This window comes from Crocuta crocuta, unplaced genomic scaffold (genome assembly GCF_008692635.1).
Source record: "Crocuta crocuta isolate KB4526 unplaced genomic scaffold, BGI_CrCroc_1.0 scaffold54, whole genome shotgun sequence".
NCBI classification, from domain to species: Eukaryota; Metazoa; Chordata; class Mammalia; order Carnivora; family Hyaenidae; genus Crocuta; species Crocuta crocuta.
Genome location: NW_027530356.1, coordinates 934,710 through 958,810, shown reverse-complemented (window position 1 = coordinate 958,810; position 24,101 = coordinate 934,710). Strand labels below are relative to the sequence as shown.

The window sequence follows — 24,101 nt, the reverse complement described above, 5'->3', positions numbered from 1 at the left end:
CTACCTTCTATATGACCACAGCCCCTCATTGTCTTCTGTAATGGAAGACAAAGCCCTGCCTCTGAACTTTACCGTTATGAATGCCAAAGAGGAAGTTTGTATGTTGGGCACATGTACATAGTTTTTAAGCTAAAACCCTCTAGATTTATTCCTACATAACATGATGTCATGATAGTACCAGACTGCTAAAATAATTTCACTTTTAATTATTTTGGTTGTTTATATATACTATTTAAAACTACATCTGTACAAATGTGTAAATCTAAAAATAAAGTATGATGAACTAAATAAATGATGAACTAAAACAGTTTCTAGCCCATAAAAAGTCCGTGGTTCAGAATTGTCCCATATGTATTTGATATTTCTCAACTGTATTCTCAGTGTCAATTGCTGTTACACAAGAGTGACATGAAAGTAATACAAAGAATAATTTTTTGTGTTTTATTGTGCAAAATACACTTAAGAGAGGGCTGCCATGGATGCTATTCACATGTACAAGTCACACATTTGATCCTTACATAGAAAGTACAGACGATTATCAGTTTAACAAAAGGGAAACATAAATCAATTTTCACCCAATGCACTTGTGTGAACTTAATCAAAATTGAAAAGTAAATAAACCTGTCTGCTGATGAATATGATTTCTGTTTGAGGGGAAAACAAATGTTTGCATTGTCGATGAATAAATCATCTTTCTCAAAAAAAAAAAAAGGATTTTGTTCTTTTCCAAGGTGAAGACTTTACTTCAGATTAACCTTAATTTTTGTGTTGTAGGAGAAGTTAATGCTTTACTAATAAATGATAAACTACATTTTATCAGAATTATTTCACAATAGGAATGAAACAGACTGAATCCTACTTTCCTGAATCAGGCATATTGTCTCAGCTCTGTGAAAGACGTCTAGAATCTCATAGGTAGTGTGTTCCTTACATCTGCACTTCTTAGCACATTATATTCCCCAGTCTCAGTTCTCTCTCCCTTTATTCACTTAAAAGAAGCCAGAAAAAAAAAAAAACCAAAACTTAGTTTCAGAACATGCATCAAAATGTGACCCTTTCTTTCCATTGAATTAACATATTGAAATTATGTTGAGTTTCTATCCTAATTATACCTGTTTGTAAATGTTTCTTCTCTACTTTAAAAAGGGAAAAGGTTTCTGTGTGGGTGTGATTTTTTTGGTATTTCTGTTTTGTTTTGTTTTTATTCCTTTCGGGAGAGTAGAGAGGTTTGGGGGAAAGCTGCTTTTAATATTAAGGAAAAAGCAAGTTTATTGGTGAAAACTGATTAGAAAGTAAATGAACACTCACTAAAGTATACTTTTAATGTAGCAGTTGGATGTATTTAAAAAACTTTCTTAAGACTATTCAAAATATGGTGTTTTTCATTTAAACAATGCAAGCTCAACACATGAACTTATTGATTACAGTACTGGTGAGGTACTTTTCCTATAAAAGGAAGGGTGAAAGGGTCTATTGAACATTGATTTCCGATCTTGGTAAATTAGCATAATGTTCAATTAGATTTGGCCATTTGTTTTTTTCTTTTTAATATTTCAATGATGCTATATACATATTTCGTATCCTATGTCTGTGAGCTGGAAAGAACATTATTTTTAGGCAGGTCAAAAACTAAAATTCTAAGATTGTAATTTAAATTTTCCCCAGTTATTTTTACAGGGAACATTATTTTACAGATACCAGACATATTACCATGAAGGAAAACATTAACAGAGACAACAGTTTTGGATACTTTTATTTCTGTGAATAATACAGTCTTTTTTTCTGAGCATGAGCATGAATTCATGGTATGTAGCTAATAATAGAGACCTTGGCTAAAAGGGACTGTTGATAGTTTCAGGTGCGGTAGCTAAGTTATCCTTATTGTTTCCCTGCCCCAAATAATAGGATAGCAAAACAAAATGCAAAGATATCAAAGGAGGGAATAAAAATGACTGTATATATATCTGCTTTTGCCCCCAGGTATATTTAATATGAAGATGCATGTGTATGATGTGTGAGTGAGAGAAAAAGAGAATACTACATCTATATTTTAGGTGGCTCCTTTTAAGTTAGAGGAATTTGGAGCAAATATTAATCCTAAGGCACAAATATGTGCGACATTACTTGAGTATTCAGCATCAGATGTGCCGAAACAATAAAGAGAAGAAACAAACAAACAAACTAAAACTATCCAAGAGAAGGCAAGGAAGCACTTGGTATAAGAAAGACATCTACATCTTCCTCTCCATCTCCTCGGTTTCAAATCTTCCCACTCTGTCCCCAAAGTGCTTTTACCTCTGAATGGAAGTCAGTGATAAAAGACATGATGTCAGCTAGTGGTGACCTTGACACCAACTATGCACCTTTGGGCCTCTGACTTAGGTGCCTTGTACAAGTGCAAGTCAGAGAGTTCACATGCAATCTTATAGTATTGTATGAACAAGAATGAGGTGTACCACTCTGTGAGTGGGAAAGTCCTTTCTCTGAACTTCCCTCCTGATTCTGTCACCCAGGGCATCGGACGCAGGCATTTCTTGCATATTTGTTCATTTGCTTAGAATCCACTCAAACAGGCAAAACTTATTCATGAATGATTCAAATGATCATATATTTATTAGGAAGACAAAGTTTAGTGAATACTAAAAGCAGACCTCTATTTCTAGCCAGCCCTTACTGACAATACAAAATTATCTAAGGCATGTGCTCAATATAGTGCATTCTATCAAAAACTTATTCAGGCTTACTCTACTTCAGCTTTATCTGAGATGAGATCATTATAAAAATAATCCAAGGGAGAAAAACTTCTCCAAGGAACCTGTATTTGTAACTCACATTCCTAAAAAATAGAGCAGTCTAGGAGTAAAGATAATGGCCTAACAAGAGTAATAAAACAGTATTTCTGTTTTTGTCACTCTGCATAAAATTTCAGAAGCTTCCACCTTGTTCAGATTTTTCCAGCAGATTTTAAGCTGTCCCCATGGGGATAGCCAAAAGCAGTCCATTCAGCTCACATGCAGAGAGTATGGTTTCCTCTTACATATTCTTCTTGGATACCCCAGGGAGTCCTCCATTTCTTTTGTCTCCTACTCCTGCTACTGGGAGGATATGTCTTTCTTCTATGGCTCTGATGTTCCAGCCCTGATATAGTTCTTTTCTTTTCCTTCCTTCTACACAGAGGCTGGCTGTTTTGCTGCTTCAGCTAATGTGGCTACAGAGGTGAATAATTACCTAAATTACAAAAAGCACTGTACTCTGCTATACAGACTACTGGGCTATGGTTGCTCTATTCTTTTTATGTTTTACAGAGATTTTAAGAAACCAGCTCTATTTAATTTATATCTCTGTCATATGTCTTTAAAGGAAGTGAGAAAACACATAACACCTGATCTGTACCCAAATTTTCCATCTTTCCTCAACACTCAGTTTGTATGCACTGACTCTCTTCATCAAAGAGATTTGCTCTTTAGTGCATTAGTCCTTTATGCAAATAGACCTGGATAAACATTTAAACAGACTCTCTAGAGGTGCTGAAACATATCTGAAACATACCTCTCAAGCTAAGATCCCATCGCAGTATATGCACCATATATTAAGGTGATAAAATTCTACTTAAGAACAGGCTATTTTATTATTTTAAATATAATGGTGAATGGGCTTCAAATGAATTATTATTGCATTTGTATTGTATTATTGTATTTATCCCATAATTTACATTTTATTTATTAAAAATGTTTAATATTTAATATATTTTTGAGAGAGAGAGAGAGACAGAGTGTGAGTGGGGGGGGCAGAGGGAGAGGGAGACACAGAATCCGTAACAGGCTCCAGGCTCGGAGCTTTCAGCACAGAGCCCAACGCAGGGCTCGAACCCACAAACAGTGAGATCATGACCTGAGTTGAACTCAAACATCTAACAGACTGAGCCTCCCAGGCACCTCTCCCATAATTTACATTTAAGACTAATGAACATCTCTATTAGAGGAACAAAGTGAGCATTGCTTCTTAATATCATTTTGACTGGCAGAATACCAGGTTAACTGAGTTTCCTGGAAAGAATTAGTGTTATTCCCAAGAACAGCCATCATGGCCATTCTCAAGGCCTCTTGGGGGATTGAAGCACCAAGTGCACCATTTTGATTTATTACAATGATTTATTCAAAGAAGCACTTCTCTAAGAAATTAGCCTTTTGCTTGATAGATTTTGACCATGCTTTTCAGGCTCAGTCTCTCCTAATCCTGTGTGCAACAAACAAATAACTGCACATGCCCATATCAGTCATTGTCACACATTTTCAAAGCTATTATACATGGGTTGTGCCTTGTCGTTTTTACATATTCTATAAAAAGTACATACACAGGATAATGTTGATCTAGTAAGGAATTAAATCCTGAGTCTAAATGTGATATGATTTTTAAAAGGTGTTTATAAACCATATGTTGGGGTTCTTAGAGGGCTATAAGAAGTTTATAAAACCCTCCCCCACTTTACTGTTAGGTTAAGTTCTGATCTTAGTTAGGATTCAGTCTTCACTCTAGAAAGACATTTAAGCCTCTGACCATCTGAGTGTATATCTAAATGAGGGAAGTAGAGGAGGTTCCGGAAGTCCTGGTCATAAAACTTACCAAGGATGATGTTTATTTGTATTCTTTTCAAAAGCTGTCTCCTTTAACCTTATAGCAGTAAAATGCAAGTTGATTAAAATTTTTGTTTTGGAATGACTAGTTTTATAAATTTTCAAAACGTTTCCTCTGTAAGTCTTAGCTGCCATGCAAATAAAGGTTTTGACAGGAAAAAAAAAGACTATTTGATATTTCTATAATATATATTTAACCCATTCCTAAGTGAATATTAACCAAATTTATTATAATAATGAGGCTACATCCAATCATTCAAAGAGTCTTCAAATACCAAATTTATATCTTCCTTCTTATTCCCTGACTTTGACCTCAAGAGTTTGGAGTTGCCAAATGGGGTCCCTTAGACTTTTACATGGATGAAATGAAATAAAAGGAAAATGACCATATTTTTGAAGAGTTTGATGTATATCAACTGTGGTAGGCTTCCATGTTTGTTGGTTTGTTTTCCCTGCTATCATATTTTGAGCCAACTTTTTGACAAAAGAAATTGATACAGTACATAAGATTCTAGAATCCCAAAGTCATCAAACACGAGGATAGAAATATCAACTCGAAGTTTTCCATGATGGAACCTGATTCATAAGACTAAAGATGTTAAAATATGGGTTATCTATAAGGAAAGAAAGAAAAAGGTCTCTATTGAAAAATGTCTAGAGTAGAGCAAAGAAGAAAAGAGACAGCCAGAAGGAAAATCTGTAAAAGATATCTCTGAGAAAGGTCACTTCAATTGATGTAGGTTTTTCTGTTATGAATTCCTTTTTATGTGTTTAGCTGTTAAATGTTAAAGCTTCCATTTTAAAATGGACTTCAGTTTCACTATGGAATAGGGCTCTAACCCCTGCAAATGATGGTCAATCTCTACATATGTATTTCATTTTATGTCATGTGCTCTTTGCTCATGCTTTCTATTTTTCTTATTTGGTGCATCGATATCAGGGCACTTATCTGTCTGAAATGTCATTGTGTGAATGTGTATTGATATCCTCTTGTGTAAGTGCCTCAGGGACATTCTTTTCTGAAGGACGTCCCAGATGTCAGAGTTTACACCTGTTCCTAAGTGTAAAATGTATATGTTAACTAACAAAAATAAAGTTTTATAAGGCTAATATAATTTTAAATTAAGAAGCTCATGTAAATGGATATAGCAAGGTGTAGAAATAAAGCACCTCATATTTGCTTGAAAAACATATAATTTCCAGAAGAATGCAAATATGATATTTGAAGGAGAGGTCTGGATTAAATATCATATAATTAAGTGACTAAATAGGATAGCTTAAGTGAATGGTTTCCTGGTTCCCACAGGGTTCTGATTTTTCTCCTTGCCCTCACATTAAATAACCAATAGTTTGGGGGTAGAGGGAAAAAAGGGAAAATTATAAATTTAATAAATTTCAATCTTTGAATATCAAGCTTAATAGTTTTGAGTCTTTTAAATCTAATATAATCAATAATACAGTTAGTAGTGATATAAGGGATAATAGAATCCTAGATGATATTCTCCACTTTATCACTTACTAGTAATAGTTACTCAAACATCCATTCAACTAATATTTAAGTGCTTATATGTATAAACTCTATTTTCTATGTCTCTATGTCACAGACATAGATGATAGATAGATAGATAGATGATAGATAGATAGATAGATAGACAGATAAATAGATAGATAGATAGATAGATAGATAGATAGATAGATAGATAGATAGATAGATAGATGGATAATAGGCAGACAGACATCACTCCTGCTCAAGACTTGCTGATAATTTAAATTCATAATAAAACACAAACTCCTTATATGCCTTTAAACCTTACTTGATCTGGATCTTGCCTCCCCCTTTGACTTCACTTCCTTTACCCATCTTCAATCCCCTGCCCCACACTCCTACCCCTGCCATCCATGGTCACCATGTTTCTTCCTTACGTGTATGCTCTCTGTCCTTGAATACATCTATCTAGCTTGTTTCTATTTCATGACTTTTATACAAACCGTTACCTCTCATTCATTGTTCTCATCAGATCGAATGTCATTTATCCTACCAATCACTTATTTTTTCCTAGTACTGAGCATTATATGAAAAGACTTTATGCATTTGTTTACCTTGTTTTATTCTGTTTCCCTGACTAAAGTGCAGGTTCCATGAGAGCAGATAACTTGTCCATTGTAATTTCTCGTGCCAGATATTTCATATAAGCTTCCCAGGCTAGGTACTAATATAAGACTTAATATAAAATATAGCTAATTTACTGAATGAATGATTTAAGCTTTTATTGTTGACTGAAAACTATCATGCTAAATATTAGTTACTCTACTCTCTTGTAATATGGTAAGCTACTTCAGGAACTATTGAGAATCTAAGAACTCCAGATTTCAGTACATTTTGAGTACTAAGGTATTCGGGTTAGTCTTTCCGAAGTTCATTGATTTATCTCTCTGTTGACAGTAAGTCTTCTTTGAGTAACTAATACTTCCACCCTACCTCATCTACTACTGTTTTGAAATCAAGAAGAGGCAATTTGGTATGCACTGTATGTAAAGTAAAGGTGAGAAGGTTTAGATAGAGATCAATTTACAATCATCTGCTTGATAAAATTTTACCAAGTGAGCACACCCCTGTAACTCCCTCACAAATCAATAAATATAAATACAATCTACAATTGGGAGGCTCATTTTACTTCATCTCAGTAATTATTTGTTCTCAAAGATTAGAAAATATCTTTGATTTCTATCACCATCAATTAGCTTTTGTTTAAACTTTTACAAAAAGAGAATCAGAAATAGGTTTGTTTTTATTTTTGTTTTTGTTTTTGCTTCTTTGGCTGATCAGGACCTTTACAAAATTTATCCGTATTGTTGCATGAACGGTAGTTCATGCTCATTGTTGTATAGCATTTTATGGCATATTATTCATTNCATTGCTGACAAACATTTGGGCCCTTTCTAGTTATTGGTTGTTACAAGTATTGCTACTGTGAAGATCCTGGTTCACATATGTTCATATATCTGATAGATATTTCTGTAGGATTAGAATTGCATATTTAGCTATAATAGATCTAGCAAAACTAGATGTCCAAATGGTGTGATATTAGTTGCTGCACACCATTGTCAACTTTTGAAATTATCAGCCTTCTTAATTTGCCATTATAGTACTTGTGAAATTGCATCACATTGTCATATTAACGGGCCAATTCCTGATGAAGTCAAACTTCTTTTTATATGTTTATTGGCAATTCGGATTTTTTTAAAAGTTCCTGTTCAAATATTTTGATTTTTGTCTCTATTTGTCTTTGTAATTTGATTCTATCTCTATTTCTCTATTTGTCCTTGATGTGTAGAAGGTGTGTGTGTGTGTGTGTGTGTGTGTGTGTGTGTGCGTGTGTGTGTGTACACACATCCTGGAAATGTCTTTGTCAGATAATACATTGCAAATATGTTCTGCCATTCTGTGATGTCTTTTAACATTCTTTCTTTCATCTTTTAACATTCTTAACGGTGAGTCTTGATGGGCAGAAATTTTAATTTTCATAAAAATAGCTTGATTTTTTTCCTTCTATGGTTAATCAATTTTGTGCTATGCTACTCCACATTCATGAAAATATTCTCCAATGTTTTGTTTTAGAAGGCTTATCATTACAGCTTTGATATTTAGGCTTATTATCCATCTTAAATTAATTTTCATGTTTGATTTGAAGTACTAGTTAAGATTCATTCACAAACAAAACCACAACTAGGCAAATCATAATCAAATCGCTAAAAACTGATATGGTTATGTGAAATGGTAATTTATTAGAGGGATTTACATTTTGGATAGTGATTTTGAATAGCAGTTTAAAAGAATTTTGAGGCTTGTTTAATTATCTGGCCTCAGAATTCCAAATGAAGCTTTAAGGTGGCAGGACAGATATATGTTTAATTTTCAGAGAAAATACCTGAACGATTTCCAAAGTGGTTGTTAAGATTTTCTACATCCAACAGCAATGTAGAAGAATTTTAGTTTCTCCATATTCTTGCTAACACTTTTCAATCTTAGCTGGAGCAGTGGGTTATCTCATTATAGTTTTAACATTTTCATGATAACTAGTGATGTTGAGTACCTTTTCATGCACTCATTTGAAATTCATGTATCTTCCTTTACGAAGTGCCTATTCAAGTCTTTGCCCATTTTTAAAGTTTATTTATTTATTTTATTTATTTTGAGAGAGAGGGAGAGAGGGAGGGGAGCAGGGGGAAGGAGGGAGGGAGAGGGAGAGGGAGAGAGAGAGAGAGAGAGAGAGAGAGAGAGAGAGAGGAGGAGAGATTGAGAATCCCAAGCAGGCTCTGCACTGCCAGAGTGAGCGCAACGTGGGGCTTGAATTCATGAACATGAAATCATGACCTGAGCTGAAAACAAGAGCTGGACACTTAACTGACTGAGACAGCCAGGTGCCCCTCTTTTGCCCATTTTAAAAATTAAGTTTTGCTGAGTATTTAGAACAAAAGTTGGCATTCTCAGTGTTAATACTGTTGAAAGGAGAAGAGTACAGACAAAATAGATAAGAATACAAGTGCAATAAAAGTAGACTTGACCTCATGGAAACCAGTTGGGAATAATAAGGGGACAGAGTGTTTGGACAGAATCCCAGAAGATTTAGAGTCAGAATTTAAGCCTATGAATCTGTTATTATTTACTACTTGAATATCAGCTTATTCACAACAAGGGGAGGTCTAGCTTAATAAAACACTGTTTTCTCTTTTTTTCTTAAATAATCTGAGGCTTAATCCTTTGTATTCAACTTTTAGAGTATTTTCCTTTTTAAACATTAATAAATTATTTGCATTTCAAATGACACTTGGTAGCTATTAATAAGGTTTCACATATTTTGAAAATGTAACCTAATAAAATATTTATGTCTGGACGCTGCTGAAATTGAAAGCATTCAATTTCTTTATATGTTCTACCATTCATCAGGTTCTTATCATGATATCCATGTCTTATTTTTCCTTTATTGTTAAAAGTAAAATGATACATTTCATAGGTAACTTATGAGAAATAGGGAATTGTGTGCACTTATAAGATATTCAGGAGCTCAGGATTCAATGGCATGTGGTGTGAAAAGAGAATTGAGGTCATTCACTTAAATCTAGATGTACAGGGCACCCAGTTTGACACATACGTTATGGAAATAAACATGTTTTGCAAATTTTTTTGGAACATCAAACTAAAATAAAACATCAAAATAAAAACTGTGTTTTTACCAAATATTGAACATTTTTTAGAAATATGCTTCCAGAATGATACTTTAGCAAGTTAAAGCAGGACAAGGAGTTCCCACCAGCGTTCTGGCACATTCACCTCAAAAGTACTCTGATGCTAGGGGTACCTGGGTCATTCAGTCGGTTGGGTGTCCAACTTTGGCTCGGGTCATGATCTCAAAGCCTGTGAGTTTGAGCCCCACGTCAGGCTCTGTGCTGACAGCTCAGAGCCTGGAGCCTGCTGCAGATTCTGTGTCTCCCTCTCTCTCTGCCCTTCCTTTGCTCATGCGCTATTTCTTTCTCCTTCAAAAATACACATTAAAAATTTTTAAAGTACTCTGATGCTACTTAACATCCTCTGTCTTCCTTTAAGTTATATTAATTCCAAGATGCTTATCTTTATTTGATATCATAGCAATATAAAGAGAATCTCAATTTCCCAGATCATGTTACTGCCTTTGAAAAAAAAAAAAACTGCCATCACTCCAAAAAAAGAAAAACCCAAGGTTGGCTATTATGCAAAGCTAGTAAATGAGAGTTCTATCTTTTCTGTTTCTCTATTTTCAATACTCTATTGTTATCAATTATCTATCAAAAGCTATAAAAGATGTTTACTGAAACGTGTGAAGTCTCAGAATATAGCTAAAGATAAATGCTAAATTATATATAATGTAATCTGCCTGCATAAAAGAACAATATTGTAGATTACATTTTCAACTATGCCACACACTTATCATCAACAGAAAACAAGAGTTAGCCACGGAGTCACACCAGCCCATGCCAATTTTGTTATTTCATATGCTGTTCTCAAAGCAACAGCTCTGGAAGAAATCCAAATGGAAACTCAATTCAACAGCACTCTATTCCAAAGGGTTTGTGATGGCACTAGAAGTATAACAAATGTGACTTGAGGGCACAATGTTCTAAGAAAAAATAACGTATCGCACATGAAAATGAGCTGATTATAACTAGTGGGGGGCAAATTATAATATGCACATGGATATTCTGATAAATAAGAACACAAAAACATTTTAGCTACATGAAATAATATATCTACACACTCAAATTCTGAAGTTTTTCTATCTGATTTCATTTCAGCTCAGAATTCTTTTTGCACTTTACATATTAAATTTTATTACTGCTAGTATTACAACCTGTTGCTTTGCTTTCCTTTCCTTAGGAAATGTTTCTTCTCTTTCCATTTATTGTAAACTAAATGAAGCTATTTATTGTCAGATGAGAAACATGCCAACAATATCTATTTGTATACAGAAGTAGAAAAGTCTTAGGCAGAAAGAGCGTTTTCTTTTTCCTGAGGTAACAAAATATGTCATGTAAATACAAATGTTTCATTTACATTAGTGTAAATATGAGGTGAAAATAGAAAATTCTCACCTATTTGGGAGCTCCCGGGTGGCTCAGTCAGTTAGGTGCGTGACTTTGGCTCAGGTCATGGTCTCATGGTTCGTGAATTCAAGCCCCGTGTCAGGCTCTGAGCTGTCAGCACAGCCTGCTTCAGATTCTGTGTCTCCCTCTTTCCCTGACCCCCCACTCAATCTCCCTCCCTCTCTCTCTCTCTCTGTCTCAAAATGCTACACATTTAAAAAATTTTAAAGATTTAAAATTATCACCTTCTTAATGATTTCCTTGGGCATAAGACCAGCACAAGTCCAGCAATGCTAGGGCAATTTTCTCATAAATTTGCTAGATTTATTAGAAAGATGTTGGTTAGAAATACTTGTGTGTGTGGGGGGGGCGGCGGGGGGGTTATACAGTACTTAAGCCATCTTCCCTTGCATCACTCCAAAATCTTGACTCCAANTCTGTGTCTCCCTCTTTCCCTGACCCCCCACTCAATCTCCCTCCCTCTCTCTCTCTCTCTGTCTCAAAATGCTACACATTTAAAAAATTTTAAAGATTTAAAATTATCACCTTCTTAATGATTTCCTTGGGCATAAGACCAGCACAAGTCCAGCAATGCTAGGGCAATTTTCTCATAAATTTGCTACAGATTTACTAGACAGATGTTGGTTAGAAATACTTGTGTGGGGGGGGGGCGGCGGGGGGGTTATACAGTACTTAAGCCATCTTCCCTTGCATCACTCCAAAATCTTGACTCCAAGGATAAAAATTTGGTCCAAATATGAAACATGGCAATCAGAAGAAAGGAGTTCCCTTCTTTCTCCGTTACATTTAAGTTTCACTGTAAAAGTGTCTGTATTTCCTTAAGAAAACACAAATATTCAGTGGGTTAAATTCACTAAAGTACACTAGAAAGCAGCTTCTCTTTCCCTCTACTTCACAGCCTTCCAACCTTCTTTCTGATCTCCCTGTCCTGACCTTTTGATGGCAACTGAAGCCTATCTTATGAGTTTACAGTGACTTTCAGATATTAGAAAAATCTCAATTTCATATATTAATAATTTCATCCCAACCCATATCAAAACATCAATTTCTTCATCCATTTAAATACTTCCCCAATCTAGTCTAACCCATGGCAAAGCAAGTAGCATTAAGGAAAGGGCCACACACTGTCTATTCTTTTACTCAGGTTTGTGGAGCCTAAAGCATTTACAATTTGGGGAGAGGCACTCTCTTTACAAAAAATACTACAAATTAGTAATGCAAAATTTGGTCCATGGCAACCCCAGGTGATCTATGCAAATCAGACACTCTGAAGTTTCAGCTTCATTAGCTTCAAGGTAAATCCATCCTTATCTTCACCTTGCACTTCCTCTCTTCCTCCTCATCCTCTTGGTTTTTCCAAGAACTAAAGCACAATGAAGAACGTTTTGATAAATGAAAAGTTTTTTTTAGTAGGTAGAATTATTGGCTGTTCTTTCTTGGTTCACACTGACTGTTTATTTGCCAAAGACTATGAATCTGGAGTTCTCACTTGTCCAGCAAGAGTGGGGATTTAGAATTGAATACGAGAGAGGCTAATGTCCAGGAGGAGACAAGAGCCCCAAGCAGGGGTTTTGTCTCCATATTTATTGAGCTCTCAAGATATTACACTCGTGGTGAACGTGAACAAAACAATCAGACAGTAATTATTAACTTATATGTGTAAGAAGCAAAGGGTCAAAAAAAAAAAAAAGAAGCAAAAGGTCTTGTGGGAAAGTGGTGTTTGTGATCAAGTACAATAATATATTGGCATCAGATGGGAAATAATTTCCTGCAGGTAATATAACAAGTTCCTCATGATCATGAGACTATCTCACTAGCTAACCTCGGGTATTTTTGCCCCAGAGTGTCAGCTTTCCACCGTAAACCTTTTTCTAACCCATTTATGTAAGTAGAACCCATTTCCCTGACGTTATTGCCCTCTGTCATGGCAAACATCCAAACACTTGTACTTTTATGAAGCATGTTATCAGATTCTTTATGAACCACCTCCCCTCTCTACCCATACCATGGTGACTTCCACTATTATATGTTCTATGGTGAAAATGTGGCAATCCTGAGCTAACATTTTGATTTCACTCTCGGTTAGTGCTTCTGACAGTATACCACACTCACTCTTCTCTATGGCAAGCATGTTTTTTATTTTAATTGGTGAGAGAGGGGCAGTACCTTCATTAATAGTTCAGTCTAGCTATCTTCCACAGCATCCACTTGGCTCAAAGAAACATAAACCGCCTTGTTTGTCAAATTATAGAATTTCAGCTTGCTTCTAAATATAGTTTCTCTTCTCTTTACCTCATCAATCTACGGGTACTCTGGGCATCCTCTGAGCTTCAGAATTTTCTTTTTAAATTTTTAAATGTTTATTTATTTATTTTGAGAGACAGAGAGCATGAGTGGGGGAGATGCAAAGAGAGAGGGAGAGAGAGAGAGTTCCAAGAAGGTTCTGCACTGTAAGCACAGAGCCAAAATCAAGAGTCCAGCGCTTAACTGACTGAGCCACCCAGGCACTCCCAGCTTGAGAACTTTCAATGGGAGAGTCAGGCTGAAGTTTCCTTGCCACCAAAGTTCAAGCTCTCCTAAAATCTCAATACTCTCTACCCTGATAGCAACACCCTGGGTTTCTGAGCTCAGGAACATTCAGTCAGGAAGTAGAAAGTCAATTTCTCCTCCTTGACCCTGACTTCTCCTAATCTCTTCAAGGGTTTTTAGACCTTTTTAATTTACTTTAAGGGGTACCTACAAGGTGGAGAGGGAAATGCTGACAGTTATCTTTATTCTTATAAATTCCTTCACTTGAAGAAATCCTATCCTCACCAATATACCCCTAGACTCAATCTACATAGGTTTCAGGTGAGAAATGGTTACTGAGCTATACGGACTTTTTTTTTAATCAGTTCCACTATAATATGTTTAGTATCTCTCTTTGGTTTGTGGTATTTTGATCAGCAACCAATAGCAGAAGCAATGTGGCTTTAGCTGAGATTATAAGGTAATGGAAAGGCCCCATTCTAAATGTTGTGATTTTCTTTCCTGCCTGTGAAATTTAGCCGAAATTAAACATGGGCTTCATGACCTAGAGATAGAGCAGTTATATGGATTCAACCAGAATTCTGTTCATTTATGGTTTATGGAATACCAGTGTGAAGGTTTGAAAAAAATTGCACACACATTATATAAGAGAGGAGATGGACTTTCAGTGATGTCTCAAAATTATCAGCGTTTAAGATATGTGGGGGCTCATACTCCTTCTCTTTTTTGCACCTGGATTCTTGATTGGTCCTTATTAAAGGAAGTTTTTATAATTTCAAAAAAAATTTTCCACTTTACACTTTCTAAAAATGTTTTAGCAGCTATTCATTGTGCATTGGCCAGAGTCCAGCTTTAGTCACTTGGTTATTTAAACCTCTTGTTATCAGAGTTGAGCCTTCTGGACAGTCATATTTTTATTCTACTCCATCTTATTCTATCCATTCTAGATAGTCGATTGCTCAAACACACCCCCATGAATTTATTTATACCCTCTCTACTCCCAGAATTCTCCTTTTTCTTCTACCTTATCTCAATTCATTCTTCAATAAAATCTCTGTAATACATCAACACAGAATAGATGATCATTGTTCAGAAATGCTAATATAATTTTTCTGCTTATGAGATACAATCGGTTGGTTATATATTGTTGTTGTTTCTTTCCAGGCACTAGCATTGAGCCAGTACCCTATTCTGAACATACATAGTGATTTGACTTCCTAAAGGCATTGTAATCTATGAGACTTTGCCTTACATGCATAGAACTATGTTTTCAAGGTCCTTATTAAATCTTGTATTCTTAAGAGTAACTAAGAATAGAATAATGAAGAGGTTCTTTTCATCTTGTATCAACCACATAAGAGTCACACGGTAAGAAGCGACAATCTCCTCTTCTTCTCCACCATCTGCTTGGCAGCCTCAAAGCAGCAACCATGCATGAATGCATCTCCATCCATGTTGGCCAGGCTGGTGTCCAGATTGGCAATTCCTGCTGCGAGCTATAATGCCTGGAACATGGTATCCTGCCCAATGATCAGATGCCAGTGACAAGACCATCGTGGTGGGGGGAGGATTCCTTCAACACCTTCTTCAGTGAAATGGGTGCTGGCAAGCATATGCCCAGGGCTGTATTTGTAGACCTGGAACCCATGGTCAGTGATGAGGTTCACACTGGCACATACCACCACCTTTTCCACCCTGAGTACCTCATCGCAGGCAAGAAAGATATTGCAATAACTGTGCCCAAGGACACTACACCATTGGCTACAAGATCACTGACTTTGTCTTGGACTGATATCAGAAACCTGACAGCCATGTGCAGACTTCAGGGTTTCTTGGTTTTCCACAGCTTTGCAGGGGGAACTGATTCTGGGTTCACCTTGCTAATGGACTGTCTCTCTGGTGATTATGGCAAGAAGTCCAAGTTCGAGTTCCGCATTTACCCAACTACTCAGGTTTGCACAACTGTAGCTAAGCCCTATAACTCCATCCTTGCTTCCCACCAGCCCAGAGCACTCTGATTGTGCCTTCGTGGTAGACAATGAGGCCATCTATGACATCTGTCATAGAAACCTTAATATTGAACGCCCAATTTACACTAACCTGAATAGATTGGTAGGTCAAATTGTGTTCTCTGTCACTGCTTCCCTCAGATTTGATGGAGCACTGAATGTTGATCTGACAGAATTTCAGACCAACCCAGTGCCCTATCCTTACAACTACTACTCTCCAGCCACATATGCCCATGTCATGTCTGCTGAGAAAGCCTACCATGAACAGCTCTCTGTAGTAGAGATCACTGATGTGTACTTAGAGCCAACAACCAGATGGTGAAATATGATCCTTGCCGTGGTGAATGCATGGCCTGATGCTTGTAATACCATGGCAACATGGTTCCCAATGATATCAATGTTGCTATTGCCACCATAAAGACCAACTATACCATCCAGTTTGTGGACTGGTACTCCACTGGCTTCAAAGTTGTCATCAGTTACCAGCCTCCCACTGCAGTGCCTGATGGAGACCTGGCCAAAGTACAATGGGCTGTGTGCATGCTGAGCAACAGTACAGCCATTTTTGGGGCCTGGCCTCACCTGGACCACAAGTTTAACTTGATACATGCCAAATATGCCTTTGTTCCCTGGTATGTGGGTGAGGGCATCGAGGAGAGGGAGGTTTCTAAAGCCTATGAGGACACGGTTGCCCTTGAGAAGGATTATGAGGAGGTTGGTGTGGTTTTGCTGAAGGAGAAGGTGAAGAAGAAGGAGAGGAAAACTATACTAAAGTAAAAAATGTCACATAGTTTTGCTTTTATAAGGAAGTTTACTCTGTTTTAAACATTGAAAAGTTGTACTCTGATCAGTTAATTTTTATGTAGCAGTGTATACTCATATACAATTACTGACCTATGCTTTAAAACAATACTTTGTTACAGATTCAGGCTGTCTATTATTCTGATGGGTTTGAATAAAACATTCCCTGTCTTATATGAAAAAAAAAAAAAGAAGAAGAAGAAGAACAGGGGCACCTGGGTGGCTCAGCAAGATAAGCAGCCAACTCTTGATTTTGGCTCAGGTCATGATCACACAGTTCATGAGATCCAGACCCACATCAGGTTCTGTGCTGACAGAGAAGAGCCTGCTTGGGATTCTCTCTCCAAATCACTCTCTGTCTGCCCCTCCCCCACTCATGCTGTCTTTATTTCTCAAAATAAATAAATAAGGAAAAGAAAAGAATTAAGATAATTTACTTCTTTTTCTTTCAGAAAGCATATGCATGAGGAACAAAGATAGATGGGAAACAATTCATCAAGGAAGCTGTGACAACTTGCCATGACATATTTTGTATTATCAACTATGTCTAGCCGAGCAAGGGGCAGTATCAGGTCAGTAAAAAGGGTTGGAGAAGACTTTTTTTCCTCCTCTTCCCTGCTCCTTCTTCATTCCATTTTGATTAGATCACATTAAATACTGTTTATTTGACTTTGTCACTCAAATCATCATTATAACAGACAAAGATGAGGATCAGAACTTCTCATTCTTTTCCAAGACCATAGAGTGTATACGTAGCTTATATTTCTGTCATTTGTGTTATTGGTTAGAAAGAGGGGTTAATAGAGATCCTATAGTTATTTCCAGAATGCACCATACCCACTTATTCAAGTGTTCATATATTACAACTCTTTCCTTTGTTTCCACCCTTGACTCCCTTCAATCCATTATAATTTCAGAAACTGATGTGATGCTTTAAATTATAATTCACACAATTTTCCTTGCTGGTCTAAAACTGACAATAATCTGCCATAATATCCAAATTAAAGTCAAAGTCCTTATAATTAACTTCAAAGTACTGTATGACTGCCCACTACTGTCCATTCCATCCTATAATTTCACTTCATTTACTACTACTTTCCCCCTTTCTCTTTCACCTTCAGCAGCAACTCCCCAGGTCCTTTGCACTTGCTGTCCCATCAGCCTGCAATGCTCATCTTCCCAATTGTCCCATGACCTTTTCTCCCACTTTCTTCAGCCTTTTTACTTTTTCAAATGTCACCTTCCCCTATACCACCCTATTTACAATGACATTTCCTCCACCTCGTTCACAGTTTTGTTTTTTCCGCAGCTCTACATTTTAACCAACTTCTTTTATTTATTATGTTTTTCTTCAATGAATTGTACATTCCATGAGCACTGGAAGTATTGTGTATATGTTCATTCCTACATCTCTAGCCTTTAGCCCAGCACTTGACACCAAATAGGACCTCACTGAATACTTGTTGAATGAATGAAAGAGCACCTATATGAATGCCAGAGTACCAAGGCAATAGAGGATACACAAAAATGTGTAAAACATAACCTTTATGATCCAGGAGGCCACAATGTGTTTCAGGAGATCAATACAAACATAATGAAGATAAAATAACTAACGGAGGACTGTGGGGGAGAAGAAGGAGGGAAATGGGGAGGGGGAGAGGGAGGGAGGCAAACCATGAGAGATTCTTGAATGCTGAGAACAAACTGAGGGCTGATGGGTGTGGGGGGGAGGGGAAGGGAGGTGATGGACATAAAGGAGGGCACTTGCAGGGATGAGCACTGGGTATTATGTGGAAACCAACTTGACAATAAACTATTTTAAAAAAAGAAGATAAAACAAGTACAAAATGTGTTACAAAAAAGTACTATGGTTAAGACTTCTTTGAATTTGAGTAGAACAACAACAATAATTATGCTTAATCCTGTAGAATGAGATTTAAATATAAGACAAAGGAGGTAAAAACTAATTCTCAGCTAATAACCAAGCACAAGAAAAACTAAAAGGCAATGTTAGGCAAATATATTGCCCACTGAGGTGGAGTCAATAATGCAGTTTGATGAAAGTGTTGAGTATGAGGAAATAGAGTGCAGATAGAAAGGTTAGATTGGTGCTACGTCAGAGAAGATTTTTAATGTCAGATGCAGAGAGTGAGTGGTATTTTATGGACAGCCGGGGACCTTGTAAAATTTTCGAGCATGAAAATGGGATGCTCATGCCTGTGTTTTGGAGAAAGAAATGGTAGTGAGGGGAAGGGCAAGGACAGATTGGAAGCAGAGAGATTAGTTAGAAAATTATTAAAATATTTGGGGAAGCCCAAATAATGAGGGCTAAAGTAGGTAGTAGCAATGGGAACAGAAATGAAAGAGTAGATTTCAGGGATAACAGAGGGTAGGATGGAAAGAACTAGGTGACTAATTTAATGTGTTTATTATAAATGTGCTGTCCATTATCCATGCTGATAATGTTTTGGCCCAACTCTCAATGAGAATGATCATCTGAATTAAAAATTTTGTTGTATTTTGACTCAGTCCTGGGATCTTACAGGTACTTGAATGTGAAAATATGTTTAGAAGCAGGAAGTCTAAGGATCCTTTTTTGTACTGCGGTAAGAATTCATATGGAATAAAAATGTACTCCTAGCCTGAAATTTCCAGTGATGTCAGGAGCTCAGAGTTAGACTAATTTGTGCCTGTAACCATCAGATTCTAACAATGGTCTGGCACATATGGGAAACCAGTCATCCTCATTTGCCTCAATTCCACTAGGGAATGATAAAAGAAAAAAAAATATTCTTAACATGAAACATTTCATGCTTGCAAGAGGAAGATGAGCGTCTCTTTCGATGAGAATAAAACCTCCAAAAATATCCATCAAATTTGAGCAGGAGGCTTGTATAGCAGAAAACAAAACACAACAAAGAAATAAAGGTGATCAAAACATGCTCAGAATAGCTGAGCAGCAAACAAAGACAGAAAGGGTTATGTTGGGGACACAGAAACATAATTGGATTCCTCTGCCAATCCTGGTAATTAAAATAGAGACACTCCGTACCTTAGTTGCTCTGCAATCTCATAATATATTTGAGATTAACAACCCTTGAATCTTGGTTTTACTGCTATATTATTTGAATATACAATATGTATCGCTTGCCATTTTCAGAATACACACATCAAGGTTCCTGGAGAGCTGAGAAGATTTAGAAGCAGCTAATGAGAGAGCCTGACTCATGCTCTCCATCTCACTTTCCTTGCTGCCATGGATATTTTGGCCAAATTTGAACAGAAACAAACAGAAAAGCGGAAGTAGCAAGGTTTGGAGTGATTTAAACCTTCACTTTCCTATTTCAGAGGAAAAAAACCCAAAACACCAAGTTGCTGCTCTGTAGCTTCACATAGTCTCTTCTGTTTTGCCAGCATGGNGAAGGGCAAGGACAGATTGGAAGCAGAGAGATTAGTTAGAAAATTATTAAAATATTTGGGGAAGCCCAAATAATGAGGGCTAAAGTAGGTAGTAGCAATGGGAACAGAAATGAAAGAGTAGATTTCAGGGATAACAGAGGGTAGGATGGAAAGAACTAGGTGACTAATTTAATGTGTTTATTATAAATGTGCTGTCCATTATCCATGCTGATAATGTTTTGGCCCAACTCTCAATGAGAATGATCATCTGAATTAAAAATTTTGTTGTATTTTGACTCAGTCCTGGGATCTTACAGGTACTTGAATGTGAAAATATGTTTAGAAGCAGGAAGTCTAAGGATCCTTTTTTGTACTGCGGTAAGAATTCATATGGAATAAAAATGTACTCCTAGCCTGAAATTTCCAGTGATGTCAGGAGCTCAGAGTTAGACTAATTTGTGCCTGTAACCATCAGATTCAAACAATGGTCTGGCACATATGGGAAACCAGTCATCCTCATTTGCCTCAATTCCACTAGGGAATGATAAAAGAAAAAAAAATATTCTTAACATGAAACATTTCATGCTTGCAAGAGGAAGATGAGCGTCTCTTTCGATGAGAATAAAACCTCCAAAAATATCCATCAAATTTGAGCAGGAGGCTTGTATAGCAGAAAACAAAACACAACAAAGAAATAAAGGTGATCAAAACATGCTCAGAATAGCTGAGCAGCAAACAAAGACAGAAAGGGTTATGTTGGGGACACAGAAACATAATTGGATTCCTCTGCCAATCCTGGTAATTAAAATAGAGACACTCCGTACCTTAGTTGCTCTGCAATCTCATAATATATTTGAGATTAACAACCCTTGAATCTTGGTTTTACTGCTATATTATTTGAATATACAATATGTATCGCTTGCCATTTTCAGAATACACACATCAAGGTTCCTGGAGAGCTGAGAAGATTTAGAAGCAGCTAATGAGAGAGCCTGACTCATGCTCTCCATCTCACTTTCCTTGCTGCCATGGATATTTTGGCCAAATTTGAACAGAAACAAACAGAAAAGCGGAAGTAGCAAGGTTTGGAGTGATTTAAACCTTCACTTTCCTATTTCAGAGGAAAAAAACCCAAAACACCAAGTTGCTGCTCTGTAGCTTCACATAGTCTCTTCTGTTTTGCCAGCATGGTGTGTGTGTGTGTGTGTGTGTGTGTGTGTGTGTGTGTGTGTGTGTGATTTCACCAGTGCCTTGTAAAAATGAAAGATATAAAATGCATTGTTGGCTTGGGCTGCCTGACTGGGTTATCTGTGAGGGACTGTTATCTTCGTTGATACTGCCTTACCCCACACCCCAAAACACACTCCCTGTCTCAGATCTCATCTGTGGAGAGGGTGGGGGAACTCGGGTCTCCTCACTGGCCTTTGGCCTTACCTGGCTGTTGCCCGCAGGTAATCCACAGCTGGCTGGCCACGCCAACCAGCCACACACAGTAGACTCTGCACATACAAGAGCCCCTCTGCTGCTGAAAGGCTTTTCCAAATAAATATGGTAATTTCGGCCAAATTCCTGCTTGCGGGATGATGAGGGCTCCTCCATACTCTTGTGGATCTGCTTGTCAGGCGGCAGAGATGGTATTACAAAGGGGACAGGAAGTGCCCGCTAGTAATTAATATTATGTCTTGTCCCGAAAGACATTCCTGGTCTCTTATATGTTAGTTAGCTGATCCTCCAAATCCTCTGAGAGGTAATGATGAAGTTCATATAAACACTGAGGTTTCTATCTAATTCCAGCTATTAAAAGGGAGGGGGGCAAACAAACACATAAAGCAGGTTGGTAATGCCCACGAAAAATCTCAGCAATATTGGGTGCGCAATCCAGAGGACAGGGACTTCAGGGGTAGTTTTTCTGGCTGCAGGGGTAGTTTCCAGTAGGTCTGATCATGGTGAGGGGTAGTCCAAGTAGCCTGGAGTAAAAGGAAGTTAGGCTCAAAGAGAAAGTGTAGGAAGTCTCTGCTAAATTTTACTTCTGTTTCATCCCTGGACTAACACCTTTTACAGAACAAAAGCCTGCCAACAGCAGGCTGGCACTAGTTCAGCCTGGCGTGGCGGAAAACAGAACCTCGTTTGTGGCCACCCTGTCTGGTTAGTGGACGAGCAGGTGAGCAGGTGACCGGAGGTAACTCAGTGATTGTTTTTACCTCAGTGTACACATCTGTCCGTCTTTAGAGGGTCCCAGTGATAGTGAGAGAACACATGGAAATTCATACTTTTAAAAATGACTTAAATTATACTTCACCTACATGTTGGCATTAAAATAATAGGCATTACTAAGGTAAATGTCTAATCTAAGCCTGTGGAAAATCCTGTAATTCCTGCTTTTAATCATGCATTTATTCAATAGATATTTACTGCAAGCTTTGCTGTGGAATCAGTGGCTGTTGGGCAGTACATGTGATGATCACTGTTTTCAGAGGGTTTAAAGACTAGCGATCAAGTTGGTTGGATAATGCTTGAGAAAAATAGAATGTTATAAGTAGATGTGAATGCTGTTAGCCTAATAAAACATTAGAAGAAGTGACTGGAGAGAACAAAGACTGATTTCTTTTTTAAAAATAAGAAAATGTATCCCTCCAACCCACCCACCCCTATCTCCTATGTAACTTTGTTACAATTTTAAAAGGACTAAGAGATTATAGGGGAGAGAGTCCAGCCCCACTACAGTTCCATGAATGCTGAGTATGATCTCCCTCCAAAGAACAAAACTAACCAGTAGAAATCTGATCATTGTGCTGTCTCTAAGAGGAAATGCCATCCTATCTCTGTGACTTGGTTTAGGGGAAAAATTCCAATTTGTGATTTACTGGGTTATCTTCATTATTTCAGGGGGATCATACCATCTCTTGATTCTCGACAGCCAAATATTTTTAATTCATATACAATAAAAAGAAAACATGACACACTTTACCTTGAGGATGGAAGGCAAGGAACTGTAAAATAAAACAACTGATGAAGGGTCAAAACTCGTCCAATATGGACAATCTTTGCATTCATAAGAACTTTATTTTTTAAAGACACCATTTCTTTAGCACCTATTAGAAAAATCAAAATATATTTTTCATCCAGAAAAGTCACACTAACTTCTTGTAACTATTTCTGTCAGTGGAAAAATGCCCTTATTGAAACGAACCTTAATTCTTCTGAACACCAATACTGTTCTAATGGCTGTTGGAGTCTGGGTATTTGAGTTCAAGTAGAATTTGAAGATCCAAAAATATCAGGGGAAAAATGCTCAAGTTTGGGTCCACATATGCTCTTGTAGGAGTTACACTTCGCAGCAGATGCTCCAGGGGAGAAGAGAAGCAGATGTAGCTGTGGAGAGGAGCTGGCCTCGGCTCTGGGATGCAGTTCCCCAAAGCCGGGGCTCAGTGCTTGTGAATCTGGGAGCTGCACCGCATTATGGCGGGTGCAGTGGTTCAGCTGTTATTAGTGTCATTGTGCCCTGATTGCAGGCACTCAAGTGTTCAGAGGGGGAATCAGGGATACCAAATGGAGAAAAACAATACACAGGAGCCTAATATCTTTAAGCGGGTAAATTATCTTTTCCTTGAGAAAGCAGAAAATGTTAATGGCTGAGTCTGCCAAGACATTTTATAATAGAGGTAAATAAAGAAACAAAAGATTGCTCCAGTACTTGTGTGTGCAATTAAAGCATGTCATTCGCTACCCTGAATGAATCTAGGATCACTGACATAAATGTATGGATATATCATAAAAAGGTGCAATTTGGCTTGACTTCTGTCTTTATGAAAAATACTTTGTAACTGGAGATGTTTCATTTGTGCAGTAACACTTGATATAATATTTCTACACTATCAAAATTTGAGTAAAAGTAAGCTTTATTCCTATATATCTTCTATCTTGTCCCTCTTAAAATCTATCTTATTGGTCCATTTTTACATCAAGACTAAATTTTGTTAGGGGCGCCTGGGTGGCTTAGTCGGTTGAATATCTGACTTCAGCTCAGGTCATGATCTCGCGGTTCGTGGGTTCGAGCCCCGCGTCGGGCTCTGTGCTGACAGCTAGCTCA

The 24,101-nt window shown here is 37.2% G+C and overlaps 1 long non-coding RNA gene and 1 pseudogene across 1 annotated transcript in view; one reads left to right on the top strand and one right to left on the bottom strand.

Moving 5' to 3' along the window:
* The window catches only part of LOC144233056 (uncharacterized), a 389,651-nt gene that overhangs the window by 265,772 nt on the left and 99,778 nt on the right, over positions 1 to 24,101 (bottom strand). The window lies entirely within an intron of this gene.
* Positions 15,233 to 16,602, top strand: LOC144233072 (tubulin alpha-1A chain-like; annotated as a pseudogene).